Source organism: Puntigrus tetrazona, chromosome 9, assembly GCF_018831695.1.
Source record: "Puntigrus tetrazona isolate hp1 chromosome 9, ASM1883169v1, whole genome shotgun sequence".
Classification (NCBI taxonomy): Eukaryota; Metazoa; Chordata; class Actinopteri; order Cypriniformes; family Cyprinidae; genus Puntigrus; species Puntigrus tetrazona.
Genome location: NC_056707.1, coordinates 6,933,584 through 6,955,314, shown reverse-complemented (window position 1 = coordinate 6,955,314; position 21,731 = coordinate 6,933,584). Strand labels below are relative to the sequence as shown.

The following is a 21,731-nucleotide window of genomic DNA, read 5'->3' as shown; positions in this document are numbered from 1 at the left end:
TCCTTAATTTGGATTTAAGGAAATCAGAAGAAAAGTTTATCCACATGTTTAAAGTCCATCTAAAAGTACTCCCATCATTTTAAATACATTGTCCTTACAAATGGCCTCTTATGCAAGCAATTTGTGACACTCACCATTTAAACTAATTTGTACACTAACGTTTTTGCTTACAATGAAGCACAAGATGCTCTTTGGGACATCCTCAAATCATATTAGGACATAATGGATCATGCGGCTTGAGTGCACGTGAAAAAGGAACATACTAAGATATGCTGAAATGAATTTAATTCATTTAAATTGTATGCTAATAGTAACATTTACAAAGAAAAACTTCATTAAATTAGAAAAGAATGCGAGATGCACTTGGTCTCAGTTTTTAGGATACAGCTACACATGTTACCTACAGGTTATACAGTCGCCCCAAAAAGTATATGGACACAAAAGACAATTACAAAAGGCAGAAATGAAAATCCTGTCATCATTTACTCCACAGCTGTACTTTTTTTTTTCCTCTTACACAAAACAAGATATTTTGAACAGCTGTGGTTACCACTGACTTCAACTGAACGGACAAAAACACATTTTTCAAAAATATTTTATATGATTCATGTTCCACAAAAAGATCCTATGCAAAAAAATAAATCTTGTTTAAATAAACCTTATTTGGACACTTTCTGGCTTTTAGACGCCTTGACGTTTGTTCCAGTGGTGCGAAAGGTAAAATGTATTGAGATTTTATATTGACGCAGTCGCCCTGGGTTTAAATTAAAATTAAAATTTTGAATTAAAATGAACATTTACACTCAATAAGTTGCATTCTGTGCAGATAATTGTCTCTTGCAGTAATATAAATAGCAGAAAATGCTCTTAAATAATGCTGCTATTTTCAATTAGTGTAAACAGAATGCATTGTTATTTGCACATCTATGCTAAGACAATATGCTGTTTTCAATTTTTTAATGCTCCAAAACTGGCAACTAGTGGCAAAGAATGAATTTGCGTTTTTATCCAGAACAGCTTGAAAAGTAGGCGGGCAGTATGTTGATATTTCATTTTGACGTCGAAATGAACCTGCTTACGACTCTATTTTAAAACGACTCATTTAAACGATTCAGAGTTTTTCTTCTTCTTGAGAGAGACAATACGTTTATACTCAGTTATGCACGGTTATGCACTTTCAGATTTAAAACGTTGTAGGATGTTGCAAGAGGTCACTTTAATACCATCCACTTTGACCCTAAACCTTGCCCCTCTCCACCTCTCTGTCACTCTGGGGGATTGTGTTAAGGATGTTTTCCATACGTCCTGATAACGGACCCTCTGTTTGGTTTCTGAGAATATTGCGGAGCTATTTTCTGCACCTTTCCATCTCTCACTCTTCACCCCTCTCCTTTCTAATCGCAGCCTCCCCCATCCCCTTTATCTTGCTCTCTCGGTTATGGAGCGATCCTGATCCATAGAACGTTCTGGATCTGCTACTGTATGTGATTTTACAAATCTGTACGTCTGCTCTATCAAACAAACCCCCTGCTGTGCTGATTTATTAGTAGCTGTGATACTTAACACTGATAAATCAGCTGGGGATTCCCTCGGTTGTAGAAAGAAAGTGAATATGGATGATATTCAATAGGATGCGAGTGTGGAGTTTGGGAAGTCATCTCATCATCACAGCGACAGATGGACTAATGACGGCAAACACCCAACACATCTGTCGTCTCAGAGCTTACGCTATTACCAGCCATCCAGCTTGTGTTTCATATGCAGTGTGGATATATTCGCTGCCATCAATCTTTAACATTTGCCTTGTCAGATAATGTGTGTTGCTATCACACTGGTCAAAACTGCATCAGATGATGAATTAAACAGGAGAGTGCGTATTAGGATGGTCCGAAGTTGTTACAGAGATTAGTATTACCCCTAATGTCATTACAAATCCATATCCCTTCCATATAATTAATAGTATAGCATTTGCAGTTTACATTCAGAAACGGTTACTGTACAAACTTCCTTGTAAGGGGACCCTCGGTGTATATGAATAGCTCATATCAAGTGAATAAAAACATAACGGTTCGTAGTACGCATAGTTACGTATATTATATTCTGTAACAGATCCTCCTAAATATTGCACACTGCAACTTTAACGTTATAGTTTCAGCTTTTGCTATTCAATATTTGATCATTTATTATTTATTTATTTTACTTCATGAGCAGATTTGATAAGAAATGACAGAACTCACATTAAGTGAATGTTAAGGAACATTCTGGAGTGTGGCAAATATGTCAAAATTAGATAAATAATTTTAAGGAAGGATGTCATCTGAGCAGAGAGTGTGTAAGGTAACCAGATCACACTGTACTGTTTGGAAAAGCAGGAAATTTAAGTCAGATGTTTGTCCTTAATACGGTCCTTCACTGAGTTTTTTCATAGACTCAGTGGGAGAGTGAGTCCTGTGTTCATCTGATCTAATTTATTTTCCCTTTACCCTTCCTTATTCTTCCCATGCTAAAGTCGTCTTCAAAGAAAAAAAAGAGCATTTAAACCACAAATCAAGTTTTATCCCAAAGAAACAATGGTACGAAATCGCTGCCACGTTCTTGTGGCCGTAGAGTTGTAGAGCTGAGATCTTCTATGTAATCTTCTATGCCAGTTCAAGACATTTCTAAGAACAGAATGCAAAAGTGAATGGTATAGCACTGCTAATTATGCAATTCAAAAAATAAAATTAAGTTTTATTCAAAGCGACAAAAATAACCTAAATACATTCACCAGTCAAACCAACAAGGCATGTTCATTTGGTAGAAATAGCTCTTTAAGATAATAATCATTTGCTCTTACAGTTCAGTTCACAAATAGTGCGTTGTCTTTGAGATTGTACCAAGTGCAAATACTAGGCTTAAAGGAAACTCGTACACATTTTACAGGGTGGCTAATTCGTGCTAATTTGTACAAATTCGTACGACCTCTCGATTTTCTACAATTTGACGGGTAGGTTTAGGTCGGGGATGGGTGTAGTTCATTTATACAAATTCATGTGACCTGGCAACGAAAATAACCTTGTAAAATATGTATGAATTGCCATGAGGTCGGACTAGAAAATCATACTGAGTTGTTGTTTCAATTCCTAATCATCTCATCCAAAGACTTTCCGACCTCATCCATAAATCTAGCGTACCCGAGCCACTGGATCAACAAGCCATGCTGTAATGACGTCTCCTTCCATTAGGCAAACCCCTTCTACATTTCTCTCGTAACAAACACATTTTCATATAAACCTCCTCCGCATAACAAGAGATCAACAACCCTTTCCAATGAGTCTCCTCCAGACCGGGCCTCACTCATCTCCCAATCTTGCCTCCAGCACTGATGAGTCTATTTATAGCATCTCATTCCATGACAGGGTTAAGAGAGGCTTACCAGCCTGGAGGTAACGTTACAAAAGACTGCTCCTCTCCTCAGTATGCCAGCACAAACAGACTTAAGCGAGCAAAATCAAACAAGTAGCTACACATACTAAGAGTTTATCTTGAGGCTGTTGCCCATTGGAACCTCAAACCCAACAGGCTTGTATTGAAGCATATCCTTTGTCAATCAATATGCAAATACAGTATGTTAATATAAAGTGACGGGGCTACTTTAATGACATGAAGCAACAAAAAAGTTTCAAGTGCAATGGTGGTATTGTGGAATTAATCATTTGAATGAATGAGGGGTCAATGACTCACCCACAAAAGGCGTCCTAGTGAGAATGCGTCCTAGTAAGGCTGCATATCTCGGTTGCCACGTCGATGAGTCTCGATTTCAAGATCTTTAGAAGGCATTCTTAGTTTCCCATTCTTTATTTGACCAGTTTGCGTCAGGTGTATCCTTTGCTTCCTTTAATCACCAGCAATCCTTTGCACACCAATTCAAATAAAAAAAATGAATAATTACCCAAAAATCCATTGGCACTGAGCTCATTCAGTTTCATTATTTCATGCACAAAAAAATGGAGATAAAGTCATTGTTTAGTTGAAAATAAATCAATGCTAAACTGTATGGTAAAACGTCTGTTAAATATAAAGTATTCTACAAATTGTAAATTTAGTAGTAATTAGTATTCATTTTGTGATGGCAGGTGAAAACATTAATGATGTTGCCTTTTGCACTTCCTAATCTAGACCATCACGTTCTAGTGTGGCACTCTTGAAGCCTTGATCCCTCAAAGGACTTGGAAGGATGAATTCTCATTAGTATGTGTCCTTCTATTTCAGATGCATCCAGTTACTTGTTTCTTTCCTAAATGGACCAGTGTTTTGCACAAATCAGTTGCATAAACGAGTCAGTGATTCATTCATAAAGACCAACGCTACTGGCATAGCGATGTGACGTTCAGAAAGAGCCATTGTACATCCACACCAATGAAACTGCATTTAGTGTGCTTTTTAATTATATTTTCCTTTAATGCTGTTCATAGTACTCCATAGTACTGAAATGTATAAACATTGTGTAGCCATACCAGCAATGCATAGTAGTGAAAAAACACTTTACAGCATATTTGATGTGCATAGCACACTTATATGGAAACACTTCAGGAGTTTCGAAAGTCGTTGTCGGATTGGTTGAATTTTTGGGAGACGTGTGTCATGTTTTCTTTTTATGTTCTACCCAGAAACAAAGTTGCCGTGACGACAAACTACCTCATTAAAGAAGAAAGCTGTGGTGTTTACAGCTGTGATGACGAGCACTTCTCAGGAGCAACCAAACTCTGCATTTTTAAAAGTATGTGAAATTTTAGGCATAGAATATTTAAAATATGGCCTCGGTTTTAGCTTTTTCAAGCAGACAAAGTTCCCGGACCTTCAGCTGTTAGTTGGTTGCTGCTTTTATCACTTATTTAGTGTGATAATAAAGATCTGTAGAGTTACCTCTACATTTATTACTGTAAAAGAAACGATCGTACCAATGACAAGAATCGCAGAGAAATGATATCTCCTTCTTAACAATCATTTAAATTTTTTAAATTGACGACAAGCTTTGAGCTCAGTGCGCTGGGTTCCTAAGTCAGTCACTTCGCGTGACCATGCAGAAGCTTATGTTTCTTCAGTTGGACATGGAGCCAAAACAGTCAAATCTAGAGTCTCTTGGCCATGCATTGTGCCTAGGCCTCTAAAGCCCTTTGGATATTTGTTGCATGGTTGTGCGGACTTGTATCCTAGCAGACATAGTTATTTTAGGGAGTGGGCTACAGGACAAACTGCTTTCACTCCAGGCTCTTCATAGTTTACATCACCCATGGAAACATCCAGGATGTTTTTGTGTCGAATGACCAATGACTCTGAGGTTATTTTAAGATTTAGCCAGAGTAAGACATTAATGTAAGACGTAAATTGGCGATGAACGGCCAGTTGGGATTCTGTCTTAGAAGTCCGCATATTCTTGCAGGAGATAGCATTTTTGGAGCAGAGCTGTCTTCTTTCAACCGTGTCTCACCAGAGCGATTTGATCTTCTTTATTAATAGTGCAGGGGGTTAGTCTGTCTCTCTAGTGTTTATCTAGCAAATCTAGCACTGCTGAGGTGGAGACAGCTGGGACTGAGCATTTAAACACAAAAGCGCTCAGAGCATGGACACAGATCCCCTTAAAATCCTGCACTATGATTAGTGACTGAGTGTGGCAGGAGGAAGAACCAACTGTCATAGATATCAAATGCATTCATTGCTCTGCCGTTCCTGTCAAACTCACCCACCGGTTCTGTCAATTAAAACCAACGGCAGCTAGACGCCATTCAGAAATGCTGACTTTGTAGAACAAGAACGCATAGAATTGCTCTTAGTGTTTGCTGATGCAATGATTTTTCTAATTATTTACTCGATCGTGAGTATAAATTTTTAAAAAAGTTGACTTTTGCAAAAATACTTGGCTTAAATTAATTCATCTAATTTTAAAAACTGCTATAGAGACGACTGAATACAAATGTAAAAATGTACAAATAGTAAAAATATTATTATAATTATTATACATTCAAGTGCCGATAATAAAAACATTTTCCATCAGTTTTTAAATTAAATAATAATAATAATTTTACTATTTTTTTATTTGTATTATTGCTATTTTAAATAGTTATTATTATTATTTAATAATTAAAAATCATCAGAGATGAGTGAAAAATAAATTTAAGAAGCTTGTCTTTCACAAAATGCTTTATTCACAATGCTGATAACACATTGATTGGCACTTGATTATTTATTTATTTAAATCTCCATTAGAGATGCATACCATTCGACATCTTTGGAGCGGCTTTAGAATACAGCTCTAATTCTGGAGATGTATTTTTGCAGACATAATTACCCTTCGCAATCATCTTGACTTGTAGGTTTTGGAAACGCATCATCCATCACATCATCATCGGCAGCACAAACGTCATCATCATAATTACTGTTACACAATACGAAACCACCGTCTTCATATGCGACCCTGAGGGAGCATCTAAGTGCAGATTCCATGCATACGTAAACAAACCTCAAAGGAATAATGGCATCTTTTTATTTTCATCATTAATTATACGACAAATGTCAGAACAAATATACAAATAATGCATTATATGAATTATTATTTGAATGGGAGACTTCACAGTAATTGTGCGTGTTTGGTCCCTCTGATGCTATGCTGTAATGCATAGATTGACTCGTGTATCATATTTCAGTTTCACAGAAGTCGCATGATTACAAATAGGGATTGCAATATTTTTTAACATCTGCTCTCACTATTTTAATTGCTTTATTCAACGGATACAGAATATAAACACATTTTTCAGTTTTACTAAGCTAGGCACACACACACAAAAGTGGCGAAGAAACAGTTCATTCATTTTCATAATTTGACAATTACAAAAATAGCATTTAATGCATGCTTTTTTATTTTATAAATTTAACAGTTAGATCCCGGTAGGTGAAAAAAAGCAGCTACTTGACTGGTAGGATACATATGTGGTTTCTTAAGAAATATGCAACACCATTATAGTCATTATAGACAATGTGGAGGGAAGTCAGGTACATGAATCATGAATGGTGTGCTGGTGATTAAAAGATAACAATATGCTGCTCTTTATAAAACCTTGTGATTCTCTTTTAGCCTTTTAAAGTGTATAATTAGGGTAATTAAAGAGGCATATTTATTGAGTAGCTTATTTTGAAATTAGATTAAGTTTCACAAGAGTAGGCTCAGGTCCATAAGGAATAAACTCAGGGGATGAATCTAATTTTCGGACAAAGCGTTGGCCAGACAATCAACTCATCTGGGCTTTGGACAGTGTAACAGAAGAATATTGTTGTGGCATTCAGAAGACCAGACACAAAGGCTGAGTCTTAACATCGTTTGCTGAAAACGACGGCATCAGTGGTATCACTGTTCACGTGCTTCTTCATTTTTGATGGGCTGGACAAGGAAAGCACCTAAATGGTTTCTTATCGACTATTTCTTAGGCTGTGCTCTTGCTCCGGGATAACAAGAACCATGTGAGTTCACGAATTAGAAACATTTCCATTTTGGAATTTAATTTATTGGGATCCATGTTTTGTTTCAGTCAGCCCGGTCTTTTTATTGGACTAGAGCACGGCTTATCCAATCCCCACGCTACAGAACGCGAGAAAGAGAAAGTATCTATCGGTTTAGTGTGCGTGAGCCCCTTTAAAGCAAAAGCGAGCAGACACGAGCAAACGTTTCAAATCAGAGTTCGTGGTCAGAGCTAAAAGCGCCCTCTATTGGTGCAATTGCACTGCAGTGCCGCCGTCGACCACTTGGGGGCGCTGAAGCATCGTGAAACATGGCACATGGTCGTTCGATCCAAATATATTGATATTGATAATTTCGCATCGTGTTAATTTTCTTGCTCATACGACCAGACGAAATATAGAGATCAGTCCGGGTTTGTCTTGTCGACTTTTCCTCGTTGACGCTGATTGTGCTCCTATCTAGCTGCCTTAATATTATTCTGCTTCCATATAATCCCCAGCTACTATCAGTGCACTCCGAGTCCGTGACTAATGGGAACACTCGTTACGAACATCGTGGAAATTTGTGCCCGTGTGGTTGCAGAGCAAGCGCACCTAATGGTTTCACCTTTCCTTTTCTCGAATGGGGGCGATGCGCGTTTCATAAAAGGCCTGCACCTCAGCACACAAACTGCTTAAGCACCTGTAGATATGTTAACAAACAAGATAACCGCAGGCCCAAACGTTCATTTGAGATCCATTTGAAACCATTAACCGTGACTGACTGCGCTTAATGGCTCTTAATTGTGAGAAATGCTCTCTTTCCAAATCCTCGAACGATCCCATTAATCAGTTAACTTTGTCACTTGATTTACTTTGCTCCTGTGCGCGGCCCAATAATTCATCACGCAGGGAAAACGCTGGATAATTGACCTCAATTACTTTGTTGTCTTCCCATTAGAGGAACGACAACAACCAAACCACTTCTATTATTGAAATTGATTTCCAGTTTGAAGTCAAATCATTGCTGTTCTTTGTTGGTGAGCTGCAGTGAAACTGTCACGGTATTTTCTAAATGGCCATGAGACATAGATAGAGAGTCTTCCATCGCTGTTTTAATTGTGTTCGTACTTACTGTGTTAACAGAGGCCCGAACTTGAGGAAGGTGCTCATTTCAGCTCTTTGTGTTCCTTGGTTTCATGCATTGTTTTTATTGTATTTAACCCTTGTTTTTAATTCTTAGGTGCTTAATCAAAGTGAGGCGAGAGTTTCTACATTACAAAAAAATGATATCTTCAACGTACAGTTATCACTACAGCACGGGGGAGCAAGGTTATTGTTTTAGTCCTATTTTTAGTACCTCGCCGTTCTAGTTTTTGTTAATAACTGTTGTTTTTACCCTCATTTTTTCATTTTTTTTTTTGCACATTTTGCACATCTGGTCTAAATACCCACCTTTTTGGATGCCGACATCGCCCTTGTGTTTACATCACAATGAAATGACCGCTCGGGTCCCTATCACACACGTGTACAACAAAATAGGATATTTCATGGCGGTAATTGTTACTGTATTTAGTTCTGAGGTCACGCAGGCACAATTAATCATGCGAGCCGTGACTGCGATATGACAAGGCCTTGGTTTTCTTGTTTCTGAGCGGATCCTCTAAAAATCTTGAGGAGTTATTATATTCATCTTGCCATCGGTTTTCTTAGACTCACCCATATTTGCTGAAACGGCATATTCAGTAACCTGTTTATGCAGGCTGGTTTAATAAATATGACGTTCAAGGCTGCTGTAAGTGTGATGCAGCTGCGCCCTGCTGATGAAGCGGGGTAATATTCATCGAGTGCGTTCAGAATGGAATATTAGCTTACCGAATGCTGCACACTATGCACTGTATACTGTCTTTCTTTTTGAAATACTGAGTGAAAGAGCAGGCATTACGATTGAGACCGGCATTGTCGCACGGCCTCAAACGATCTGTAGTCATTTCTGTCATTTATAATGATCAGATTAAAAAAAGAATGGGTCAGTTTTCGCCATAGACTGTCTAAATCGATAATCTGAAATATTGCGCCGCACTGCGTTTAGCTTCACCTTTTGAAAATGTAATGCACCAGGCACAATTGGAGCGAGCCGTTCTCCGTGTTTTCGGCCCGTAACATGCAGAGGATCAGGATGCTGTTCCTCAAACACAGGATTAGGCCCGATGCCCGGCTGGCTCAGTTCACGGGGATACTGAGACACGGATGTAAATACATCGGTTTAGATAGTCCATATTGTGTTGCGCAGTCCATATTGGCATCTGTGTAATTCGATTCTACTAAGCGGCGGATTATTAATCATACCATTTTGACTCATTTTTAGGTCACGGCCCACCAGAACCAGGCGACGCCGCGTAACATTAGTTCCTGGACATTGCTATCATTTTAGTCAGTTTTCTAAACTGTGTTGCATCTGCAGTCCCGTGAAAAACCTTCAGCCTTTCCATCGCTCAGGTTTCGTTAGACCTTCTTTAGATGATCACAACGTCCTTCATGCTTCTCGTAAAAGCTGTTCCCTCAGTTTTCTTTTTTGTTGTTGTTTTTGGAAACTTTATTTTAAGAGTGCCGTTCGAAAGCGACGAACTTTGGCCGTTTTCACAGCAATCGCTCGTTTTATACATGATTTAATCCCACTAAAGGGAAGAAGCGTGATTAAATTGCCGCGGCACTCCGAAGATAACTATTCAGATGAAAGCACTCTTGGTCACTGCGTTGCAGGCACTTATTGAGCCAATAAAACGCCGTTCTTCAGCCTGAGAGAAACCTTCATCAAAGTCCAATAAATACGTGGGGCTTTTTCCCCCTCCGTCTCATGAAACTATAAAAACCTCGGTGGTGAATCAGACTTGCTCATTCTTTCATGTGACAACGACGGGATGACATTCTACTACAGCGCAGTCTGCAGTTCCAGTCAGGTTTTGGCAGCAGACACGATCGTTCCAGTGAATAAAAATGTTCAGTGCCGTGATACATCGCCGAAAACATTTACAGCCCTCGCTAAAAGCTTGAAGGAAAACAGGAGAGGGATACGATCTGTCAGCGTCGCCGCACGACCCTTTTTTGTGTCATGAAGGATTTCATCATGAAGCATCTGTGTATTATCCTTAACTCTGATAAAGTCATATTGCTGTAAATGTTTTGCGACCTTGGACCACAAGACCGGTCAGCATGGATGTATTTGTAGCCACAGTAAAAAAAAAAAATACTCTTGGGGGTGTTTAGTACGACACGTGGACATCAGTTTTAGTATAAAAGTATAATATATAATATTGGGTAAAATATCTCTTTCTTAATGAATGCATAAGTGTTCATACTGAAACACTAAGCAGTGAAAGAGAAATACATTTCAACATTTTCATATCTGCTAATTGTGATGAATAATGATTTAGTAGATGATCTAATACCTGCTAAAATTAGTTATTATTACTAATTTTTATAGGTAGTTAGCTATGTAGTGCCTTCTTGAATCTACTCACACAAATTGTTTACCTCAGTTTTATTTTTTACAGTGCATTTTCGTTATGCCAAATATCATTAGCATATTAAATAAAGATGTTCCATGAAGATATTTTGTACATTTGCTACCGTAAATGTATCTAAACGTATGCATCGCTAAGAACCTCATTTGAAAGATTTTAAAGGCAATTTTATCAATATTTAGATTTTTTTGCACTCTCAGATTCCAGATTTTTAAATGAAAGTTCAGATAAATCTAAGTATATTTAATAAATAAGAATATTTCAAATACATTTCTAAAATTGTACCCTTATTGGCCTAATTGGCCCTTATGACTGGTGTGTGGTCCAGGGATTTCTATTCTGAAATATAATTTTTAAAAAATTGATAGTAGGCCTACTGCTGCCTATACAATATATACAGTACTACTGTAGTACTGTTTAATAAAAAAACTTATTTCTTAATTTTTTCATTAATTTAAAAATGTAACAAAAACATTACCATTAAATTTCTGTCATCATTTACTCATCCTCAAGTAGACACTTTTGTAAACACAAAAGAAGATATTTAAAAAAACAAACAAAAAAAACAAATACTGTAATCAGGCTATTTTGCCCCTACTATGGACATCAATGGTGACCCAAAACATATACTTTTTAGAAATATTTTAGTTTTACATATTTTGGGAAGAATTTGTTTCTGTAGAGAAAATAACGTAAGTCATGAAATGCAACTGCTTTATTCTTAAATTTTTATTTAACTGTAGCAAGCACGCATCTTCAGTTGAAGTGTAGCCTACTACGGTTTATCCGAAGAGTGCACTGCTCTCGTGCATGAAGTGACTTACACGTTTCTAAACTTCACCACGCTTCGTCAGCGGCCTGTTTTATATACACCACACAAAAAAAGTATAAAGAGATTTAACGTCCGAGCAGCACCTCCGTCGACATCACCGCCGGAGCTCTCGCGCGCCTCCCGCTCGCGCCGAGCCACGGCAGTGGTGACGTCACCCGCGCATTGGCTCGCGCTGGCTGAGAGCGAGAGCTCGAGCAGACCGAGAGAGAGAGAGATAGAGAAAGAGAGAGGGAGAGAGAGCAGCAGCAGCAGCAGCAGCAGCAGCCCGGGCCCACGGACAAAAACTCGCCGAAAAGGATTTACATTCGCTACGTATCGTCCCACCAATCCGAGTCTGCAAAGAGAGCGCGTTTTCCTGCTCCCCTAAAGCCCGATCTGTCAGGAGTTGCAGCAAGGTAAGCAGAAGAAGAACACGCGCTGAAATAGAGTAATAAAGGCTCGCTTAAAGTTGCCTCGGTGAGCTTTCCGAGCCAAAACCGTGATCTCTTTAGCCTCCGTGTCAGTTTCGCTCCCGTGGCGAGAGGGTCCGTGCACACGGTGCAGCGCAAAACGAGAAAGAAACAGGAGCACTTTGAGTGATTGTCTCTCTCGCGTTCGTCTTTTGTCTTTAACAGCTCCACTGCCACAATAGAGATCGCAGCCGCCTGCTTAAGTTGCCGGATTTGACACATATTCCGCGTAAGAGCGAGGATCATCTGTTGATCGATGTAGTTTAAATTCGCCTTCGGTTTGCCTTTTGTTTGAACGCATCCTATTAGAGAAAGAATGAAACGATGGCTGCTGAATGTCCATTGTCATTCCGCGCCATGGAGTCATTGTACAACAAGCGCTTTCCCTGACATATCTCCAGCGCGTTCACAGATAATTGCGTGTAGTTTACTGCTCATACGTGAATGTTATTCACCGAGGTGAGAGTTGGCTTAAATGGGATTTATCCCTCCTGTCGTATATTAGATGCTCAAACATACTTCCCGTTTACTTTGACTATTTTTTTTATCTTATAAGAATTGCGAACAAAAAGTAAACTTGGCGACTCAAAAAATCCATTGTTTTATTTTGGGTCACAGAAATCCCACGTTGAGGTGCACTGGCATACAGTCTTGTTGATTATATTGCTTTTTGTATATTGAAACATGTTTGTCCTGGAACCAGACCGACACTAAACAGGATGAAAGGCTGCTATACTAAGTCACACTTCGTAGAATGTGCGGTTAATGTTCAGTACTGTCTTCGAGGAAGCTTCAGAACATGAAGGCGATGCCAAATCTTTCCCCCAAAGAAAGATTTATTGCATTTAATGCACCGTTTGATCGCCGTTGTTATTTTAAATTGCTTTATTTTAAGTAAACAAGGCTGTGATTTATAGTTTTCTACATTTATGGTCAGGTTCTTGATGCTGTTCCTTTTCCGTTTCCTTTTTTCGCAGGCTCTTGGTACTTGCATACTTCCCAGTATTATGATAATTGAATTTTACACCAGTCGGGGTTTAGCCTGCTCGGCTTACGGGCTGTAAGTGGCTCAAATACTGGGCTACTTTGAAGACAATAATCCTATTTTTATAGTTTCTCATGAAACATCCTTAGAGGATTGGAAAAGCTAACCTGCTTATGCTTACTACACAACCCTGGTGCTCGTGTCGTGTCCCCGTCACGTTTATGAAACTCCCAAACCTCGCTCAACATATTTTGGATTTCTCGAGTTCTGTATCGATGAGAATGCGTGATGTAGAATTTCGGTTTCGACTGATTTAAAGTTTCACCGTGATCACACCCATTACCGACGTTTCTTCGGTGAGTCGTGATCTTTAGCGTTTCTGCCTTGCTTTGACAGGTACGTGGAATCTCAGGCATGACGGCTGAACATGGTAACAACCTACTTGCGCTTTCTGTTATGTCACGTAGTGTCTGCCATTGCGCAACAAATGAAAACATAATTGGGCTTACGTAATGCACCTGGCCCATTCTGGCATGAACAGGATCTTAATGTCGAGGAAAACCTGGAAACGTTAGGGAATTTTGATGATAAAGAGAAAAAAATGATCTTTAAAGTGATTAAAATTGTAATTTACTCACCCACATTGGTCTTCCAAACAAGCATGCGTTTCGTTCTTCTGTTGAACATAAAAGATATTTTGAAGAATGCTGGTAGTAATTTATTCCATAATGGTGAAAAATGAGTGCTGTGTAAGCCAATGGCCATCATAAACTGTTTGGTTACCAACATTTTTATATCTTCTTTTATGTTCAGCAGAAGGAACAAACTCATGCAGGTTTGGAACAATTTGAGAAGCAGTAAATGCTGACAGGATTTTCACTCTTGGGTGAACTGTCCCTTTAAGCATCCTTTTCCGTTTCGTAATTATGAACAATCGTGAAAGGTTTTGAGATGAATTACTTATCATGTTAAATTTGCATGAAACCATTGCAGTGTGCTCTTCCTTTCATCCCCGCGGCATAAGAAAGGAATCTGAATGCTCCTTTAGTCCTGAAATAGTCCCAAAATGTCCCGAGCGCTCTTGTTACTGATCTCATTTACAAATGTGCTGTTTTCTGGACCAGGGCTCTGGAATGTGCTGTGCACACGGTACTCTCTCAGTACCAGCCACCGGTCCCCAAACAAAAGGCCGTTCAGTTAAGGACTTTCTCTCTGTTTGAGCTTTGCCATCTCCAGCACATGGCCCGAAACTTTCAGCGTAAGCTCACTGGTACGTCCGCAGTCTCCAAATGATGGTATCTGCCATCATTTATTCATTTTTTTTGGTATGTTATTAAGTTACAGCCTGTAAAGGCAAGAGATTTAAATCTATTAGCGCTGTCAGGCCTCATTCAGTAATGCTGTACTTGGTGATTTACAGATGAGTCAGTCAATTAGAGACATGTTTGGTTTAGCAGTTCCAGACATGATTTGTTTGAAATTATAGTTCACGTTGCCTGGTAATTGTGCCCGGCTTAGAAATCTTGCAAGGCAAGTGTTTTCTGCGTCTCTCAGCTGGTTTACGCCAACAACTCTGCAACCGGCTCCCTCAGAACTTTGACCTAAATGTACTTTAACTTTTCTATAAAAGGCTGTAATTATAGTGTTTATGGATCTGGCAGGGTCGTGCAAGTATTCGGCGTAACCGCAGATAGTTTGTGGTTTAGTATTTTGTAAATGTATTGATTTATCACATACTGGTGGTTGAAGCTACCCGTTTTCCCTCGCTGGGTGGACGTCCGCTTAAAATGTTGTCCGTTTGTGCAGTCGACGTTCATTTGTGAAATTAACCTATTTTCAATTCCCGATGTGAAGTGATGAGGAATGGATCTGGCCGGTATATGAACAAAAATCCCACGCATCGTCGTCCCATGAATTTAGATCGTGTGGGGAGAGAAAGGCTCGCATCCGTAACGTCACGTCACAGTGGAGTTTGTGGCTTGGAGCTGGAAATTGCTTTTTTTTTTGTGACGCGCCGTCCTACAGCAAATTTTAATCTTTCCCAAAATAAGAGCGAGAGAGAAGGCCCAGATTGCCGGCCCCTGAGACAGACGTCCCCGTCTAATAGAGCGCACAGATGACGGTTAAAGGTCAGGCCGGAGTTTTGTTATTTTTACCATAATCATTTGTAATCTGGAGCGGCCATTATGCGTGCAGCTGATTTGGCAATGATTGAACTGAATTGGTCGACGCGCGTCTGGTGAGAAAGAGGATTTATCCCGCGCAGCACACGGCACTCCTGAAATGTGTTATTCTCTGCTTGGATGGGATTGAAAGGCCATGTATTTATTTTTATTTTTTTCTCTTCGGCACTGTTTTTTTTTTTATAGGTCATATGTGGAGACTAAAGAGATTTGACTGTGAAAGCGATCATGGACCATTATTCCAGAGACTGTTCCTCTAAATCAGCAAAAAAACTACCCTTTTTTTCCCCTCATGGAATATTCAGTGCCTGCAAAGCCACTCGGAAAGATGACAGTGTATGAACATCTCATATAGGCATAAAGTCCTAAAAAAAAGTTTGCTATTTTATGAGATGAGATGAGATATTGTATGAATTTGTGCATGTACAACGTAAATGGTATGAAAATGAACAAATTTTATAAATACCACTTAACATGACGGTCACTGGGGTGTAAGCCGATCGTATGGAAACGAAATTAGTTTGATTTAACCAAAGAGGAAAGTGATACATTTGCTCCTGGTCCGCTTAACGTTCACACCGACAGTTTTGACAGCTAACCTATTACATACTGAACCTAAAGGTACAGTCATATCTTCACAACCAGACCCCAAACAATAGGTGTGTTCAACTAAAAGCGGCACTGTGCAATCGGTGTGTGACATCAGAGTCAAATACACATAACGTCGTCTGCTGGACTAAGCGCACTCATCGATGCATGTACATATGACTTTATTTTAACCACCTGTGAATTCCTGAAGAGCTTAGGAAAGTCACGTTACCTCTTAGTTGCTCCACGTTTGCCCTCTGCTCTTTTTTTGGCTTTGTTAAATCATGTCACATGGTGTCGCATCTTGTCATTTACATCCATTTTTTGGACCATATAGAAGTATTTGGGCCACATTGCATTCATATTTAATTCGAACCGCACCAGTTTGGAAGCGGACAGAGACCCATCTTTTTAGCAGTCTCTGTCTGCTTGTTTAGCGCTGTTTAGTGCACACCAGGGTTCGGATGGCAGCAATCATACTTCACTTCATACCTCAATAACTGGACAATCGCACCAAAGCTAATTTTAATGGAACCAAACATGACATGTGTGTACACGCCCTCAGACTGCGGTTTGTTAGACATGACAACGTGATTATGACAAGATGTTAAATGTGCCAAAATTCTCAAAACGCGGATAACTCATCGTCAGGCTTTTTTTTTTATGTTTGCAGAAAAGCCTCCTTTAGCTTTGTTTTGCATGCAGACTTTGTTTGTGTGGGCTGCAATCTGGGTGTTCAGTGCCGTCGCGGTGGCATCCGTTTAGAAAGGGCAATTTATTTAACGAGGGCATTGTTTTGTTAATTGTGTTTTTATTAAGGCAACAAGGTTTGTTGACCATGGGGAATGTTCTCATGAGTAACTATTAGCAGTTAAGGAGATTTTTCTTTTTTTACGGAAGAGCTCTACTTGTGTGAAAACTCACTGGGAAATTGAACTAGACTTTGTCCCTTGGCTGAACCTGTTTCTTTCACAAGCTTTCCAGGGACTATCACAGACTAGCTGCATAGAGCATCCTTCTCTTACTGGCTTTGTTCTGTCTTTGCTGGATTGCAGTCCTGGCTTCCATCCATCCTCTGATCACTTTTTTTTATTGTCAGACCACCTCTCTAGTCTGAACTCTAACCTTCCAGTAAAAAAAATTTGTTATTCCCCCCACCCCACTCAGAGAGGAAGGAATACTGACTGACTTAGACTAAAAGATGGCAAATCACTGTTTTATGTATATTAACTTTTTTTTTCTATGACACTAACACCTTTTGTATTAACAGAAAACAAACATTATGTCTGGACACTGATATTCTGCTTCATAAAGTTATTTTATTGCAACATTTCCTGATGGTCGAAACAACATTGCTTTTGACTTTTTTGACCTGCACCTGAGTAATTTTTTTGTATTTTATTTATTTATTTTTTTAAATAAATTCTTAAATATATAATTGCATTTGTTTGTTAGTTAAAATGACATTACGCTAGATAAAAGGTTTTAAAATATAAATATTTAATTGCTTTTTCTTTTGAGAAATCAACATGACATATAATGCTATATATGCTTGTTTTTTTTAGTTTTTTTTAGTTTGTTGTGATGTTTGTAGCCTGACACATTTGACATCATGACCCAAAAATGAAATTTAAATTACATTTTAAAAAGAGATTTATTAACAAATGTTATTACATAAAATTCTTAAAATATTAAAATAATAGACAAAATGTACGTTCTTTTGTTTCCTGGCAGACCAATAAAACTTAAGATCTTTGCAAGTGCTTTCCAGTTTTCTGAGCAGTATGCATCAGGCGGCCAGTGAACCGAATCCGTGGCCATGCCAACTAAAACCAACTCCTCTCTATTTGTTCTGTCTGTAACCTCTATCATGTCACTCCATCAGCTGGTCTAGCAAGGTGATTGTGTTTTCTCATACTAGCAGATATCAGACCTAATCTTCCTTATGAAAGGTTCTTTCATCTCTCTGCGAAATATATATGCTCTTTTCTCTGCACACACACACACACACACACACACACACACACACACGCTCATTCTTAAAGGTACACAGATGCATCCCTTCTGCGTGGGAAGAGCATAATCAAACACAACATATTTAGCCTTTTTCTTTAGCACCCTATTGCCTTTTACACCGAACTGATCATTAATTCATTTTCCAGTCGTAATCACCCAGTGAAGGGTTTCTTGGGCTGTAATTAAGGGTCGCCTGCTCTTAACTGCATGGCTGGTTTTGAGTTTCCTCGGCGAAATGGCCATTCTGGACTGGACAGGGTTGTGCAGGACAGGAGTGTGAAATTTAACACCACCTCTAAGTGCTTCGTTGCAGCGCGTAGTGAGCAGCAGATCTGGGCCCTGCTGGCCCCTCTCCCCTGCTGATTCAGAGCCTTCTCCCGCCCTCCCCCTCGCTCACACAGAGCCATGCTGAAGAACAGAACACAGCCTCAGGTGCAGCTAGAAGTCATGGGAATTTGAGTTTCTTTCTTCATCTGATAAGGATGGCTGTTGCATAAGATGTGCATACTTAGAAAAAGAAGAAGAATTCTGTTATCATTCACTCACTCTCATGCCATTCAAAACCGGTATGACTTTGTTTCTTCAGTGGAATGCATGTTCGTACAGCGAAAGCCAGCGGGGTCCAAAGGTTTCAAGTTATCCATACAAATTCAGTGGTTTCCTTCATGTCTTCTAAAGTGATACAATCACTTCGTAGGAAGAATAGAAATGATTATTAAAAAATAAATTCACAGTATACTCAAGTATACTACTATCAAGCGTTTTAGGAGCTACGGATGTGTTGAATTGGATGTGTTGACCGTAGCCACATGCTGGAGACAGTGAGGTTAATTGTCTCTGAATAGGTAACCAGGGGCTGTGTGTGTGTGTTTGTGTGTGGATATCTGTGACTGCTTCAGAGCTTCACAGCCCAAGGCCTGACCACTTAGTCAGCCTCTGAGATAAAGGTCATGACCGCAAATTTGTGCTGTCAACCACACAGAAGGAGAGACAGGAGACTGAGCTAGAGGGAGGAAGGGAGAGAGAGAGAAGGAAACGAGGAAGAACGGAGGAGTTCACATAAGAAATTCACACACCAAACAAAGACGTGCCAGAGGGACGGAGAGCGAGAGGCAGGAAGTTGAGCTTTATGTGCTGTCACTGTCAAGTTTGATTCTGTTGGTGCAGTAAGTGTTTACTGCTTTGTTTTGTCAGAGGGTTTTGTTTGTTTGAAGCGGGGCTGGTGGCTGTTGCTCCAGTTAATTAAATTAACTTGGTTTTCTGCTTGCTTGAATCCAATTGTGTAAAAGCGTTTGGCATATCTAAATAAACAGTTGGGTTTTTGGGGTGATGCTTCCGAGGCCCTTTTAACAATGGTCGACCAGCTCTCTCTATTCCTCTTGGGTGTTTGAAATGGTAGAGATTTTGGCCAAACAGCCATCGTTGCATGATATTAGCTAATTTGTATATGCACCAATATTTACAGAACTGTACAGTACGTACAAATAAACATCAACCCGTGTACACTACAGTGAAAAATCTTTGGGTTTGGAAATCTCTTCTGTCCTTGCTGATTAAACTATTCATTTCTTAAAAAGAAACGACAACAAGACTTTTAGCAGTACAGTATGTTTTTGCTTAACAAAAAACACAACAAAAAATGCTATTCTATTAATTCTCTGAAATGGACAGTTGAAACAAACAGATTTGTGCAGATGAATCAAACCTCTAGTGACATTTTTGCTGCTGAGAATTATTATTTCCGTTTTAGCACTTTTATATGAAACTAGCCTATCCGAACTAATGGGCAAATAAAAACTGCAAATAGTATTTTGTTGACAGCATTAGATCATGTTGAGTATATAATTATCTAATGTCTTGCTCAGCCCTGGTTCCTATATAACTAAATACAGTCTTGCGTGTTGAGAAAACCATGTATCCTGAATCTCTTCTGGGAGGCCAGAGGAAATTAATTTGATACCCTGTAGTCTTTTATCTCCATTTTTCTTCCAGTTAACGGAATGGATAAAGATCAGGACTCTGAATAAGTTATCATTAAGCTGTGTTTACATCGAGAGTTACGTGATACTACCTGTTCTTCGTCCCCGGACCTGTTCCCTCTTGTAAATGAACTTTGAACATGGGTGAGGTTGTAATACCTTCAGCAGTGCCACTAGTTTCTGTGAAATTTCTCCTCCAGTAAATTTGTACTTTCTTTCAGAAGACAAAACCGCTTGAACTCTTACCCGTTTTCTTAGAAACTGTGACGGGGCTTAATAGACAATCCCATTATCTCTTCTTTTATCTCGCTTTCTTTCTTCTTCTCCCCCACTGTTTTTTTTTTTTCTTGACTCTTTTCCCCGTATCTCTTTACCTTCTGAGAGCCCGTCATAAATCTCTGTTCTGACCAAACCACATTCATGCCATAATCTGCAGGGTCACCCATGCTTGGAAACCGTGCTTTTTAAAGCTTAACATTGTGACCCAGCAGTAGAATTTAGATATACTTTGTTTGATGCTCCAGATTTTAGCTTCAGAACCTCAGTTTATTATGTGAAGTTTAGTTGACTGCTTCTAGCTTATCAGCATGCATCCAAAAATCCCTCATGCGTGACCTTTTGTAGTCAGACTTTGACTATTGGCATAATGCTTGGTCCACTTTGCAGCTTGTTCTGCAAAACACCCATTTACGCTTTCACCAAGTTCATAGCTTATCAGAAATGCCACAATAATAGGGCGGTAAGAAGAAATGTTCTGAATGCGATGGATTGCTTTACAGTATAAAACATAAAAATGTCTCGGTGTAAATTGTAACATTAATTTCTACTACAAAGCAGCTCTTCGGTGTGTTCATGTTTGTATTTGCGTATGACTGCGACATACTGAATGGAATACGGCCCCATCCACTTTAGTGGCCCCGTCCGTGTTCAGCCGTACAAGACATTTGTGTTGTAAAACCCCCTCGTCCCACCCTAGTCAGACACCGCTACGTAACGTAACGGCAACAAACAAAAAAAACCTAACACTGATTAATAAATGTATGGTATTTTTCGGTTGTATACTGCGTGCAAGGTTTTACGTTCATAGTCCAAGTCTCAGAATTACAGCACCACATGCTTGTCTGGCATGTATACTACGTCGTTAATCTAGAGAAGATTTCATAGAAGGACAGCACCCCGTAGCCACACCCACCTGTTATGTAAACACCATGAACCAATGACAGTTTGAAGGGGTTTATCAGCCAGAGTTAACTTCTCTGGAAAGCAATTTCAAACTCCAAATAAACTTTTGTTTTGGCTTAATTTAGTTTTAAAATGACATTTAGTCATTCTTTGATTTCGCTAGAAGTTTCTTGTGCCTGGAGAAGCCCTGCTAAACGGAATTTACTTTCCAGATTATTTGCAGTAAATCAGGCAGCTCTTGCCGTTTGGTGCGCACTGCGCATCAATTACCAGACTGCGTGTGGTCCATAAGTGTGCTTTCTTAGGATGACTGGAGATTGTGTGTGTCTGATCTAAGCTAAACCGTTAAGGCTCCCCTTTGTCCATGTCCCAGTGGTAGATCCCATCAGCCCACCGCTTTGTGTAAGTACCCTGCACTCTAGTGTGTTCACTGGCCTTGTGAATTGCATGTCGGCTGAGTGTGCAAAACACTTCTTCGTTATTCATGAAGGGAAGGGAGTCCTACAGAGAAAGAGAACACACA

At 39.4% G+C, this 21,731-nt stretch overlaps 1 protein-coding gene across 3 annotated transcripts in view; it reads left to right on the top strand.

Annotated features, from left to right (window-relative positions):
- The first annotated feature begins 11,872 nt into the window (after nt 1-11,872).
- nck2a (NCK adaptor protein 2a) overlaps nt 11,873-21,731 on the top strand; it is a 46,966-nt gene continuing 37,107 nt past the window's right edge. For 2 of the 3 annotated variants that reach the window (XM_043249561.1, XM_043249562.1), the window contains exon 1: nt 11,873-12,221. The gene's annotated coding sequence lies outside the window, so the exon portion shown is untranslated. The remainder of the gene's footprint in view (nt 12,222-21,731) is intronic. The other variant, XM_043249559.1, reaches the window with a different exon arrangement.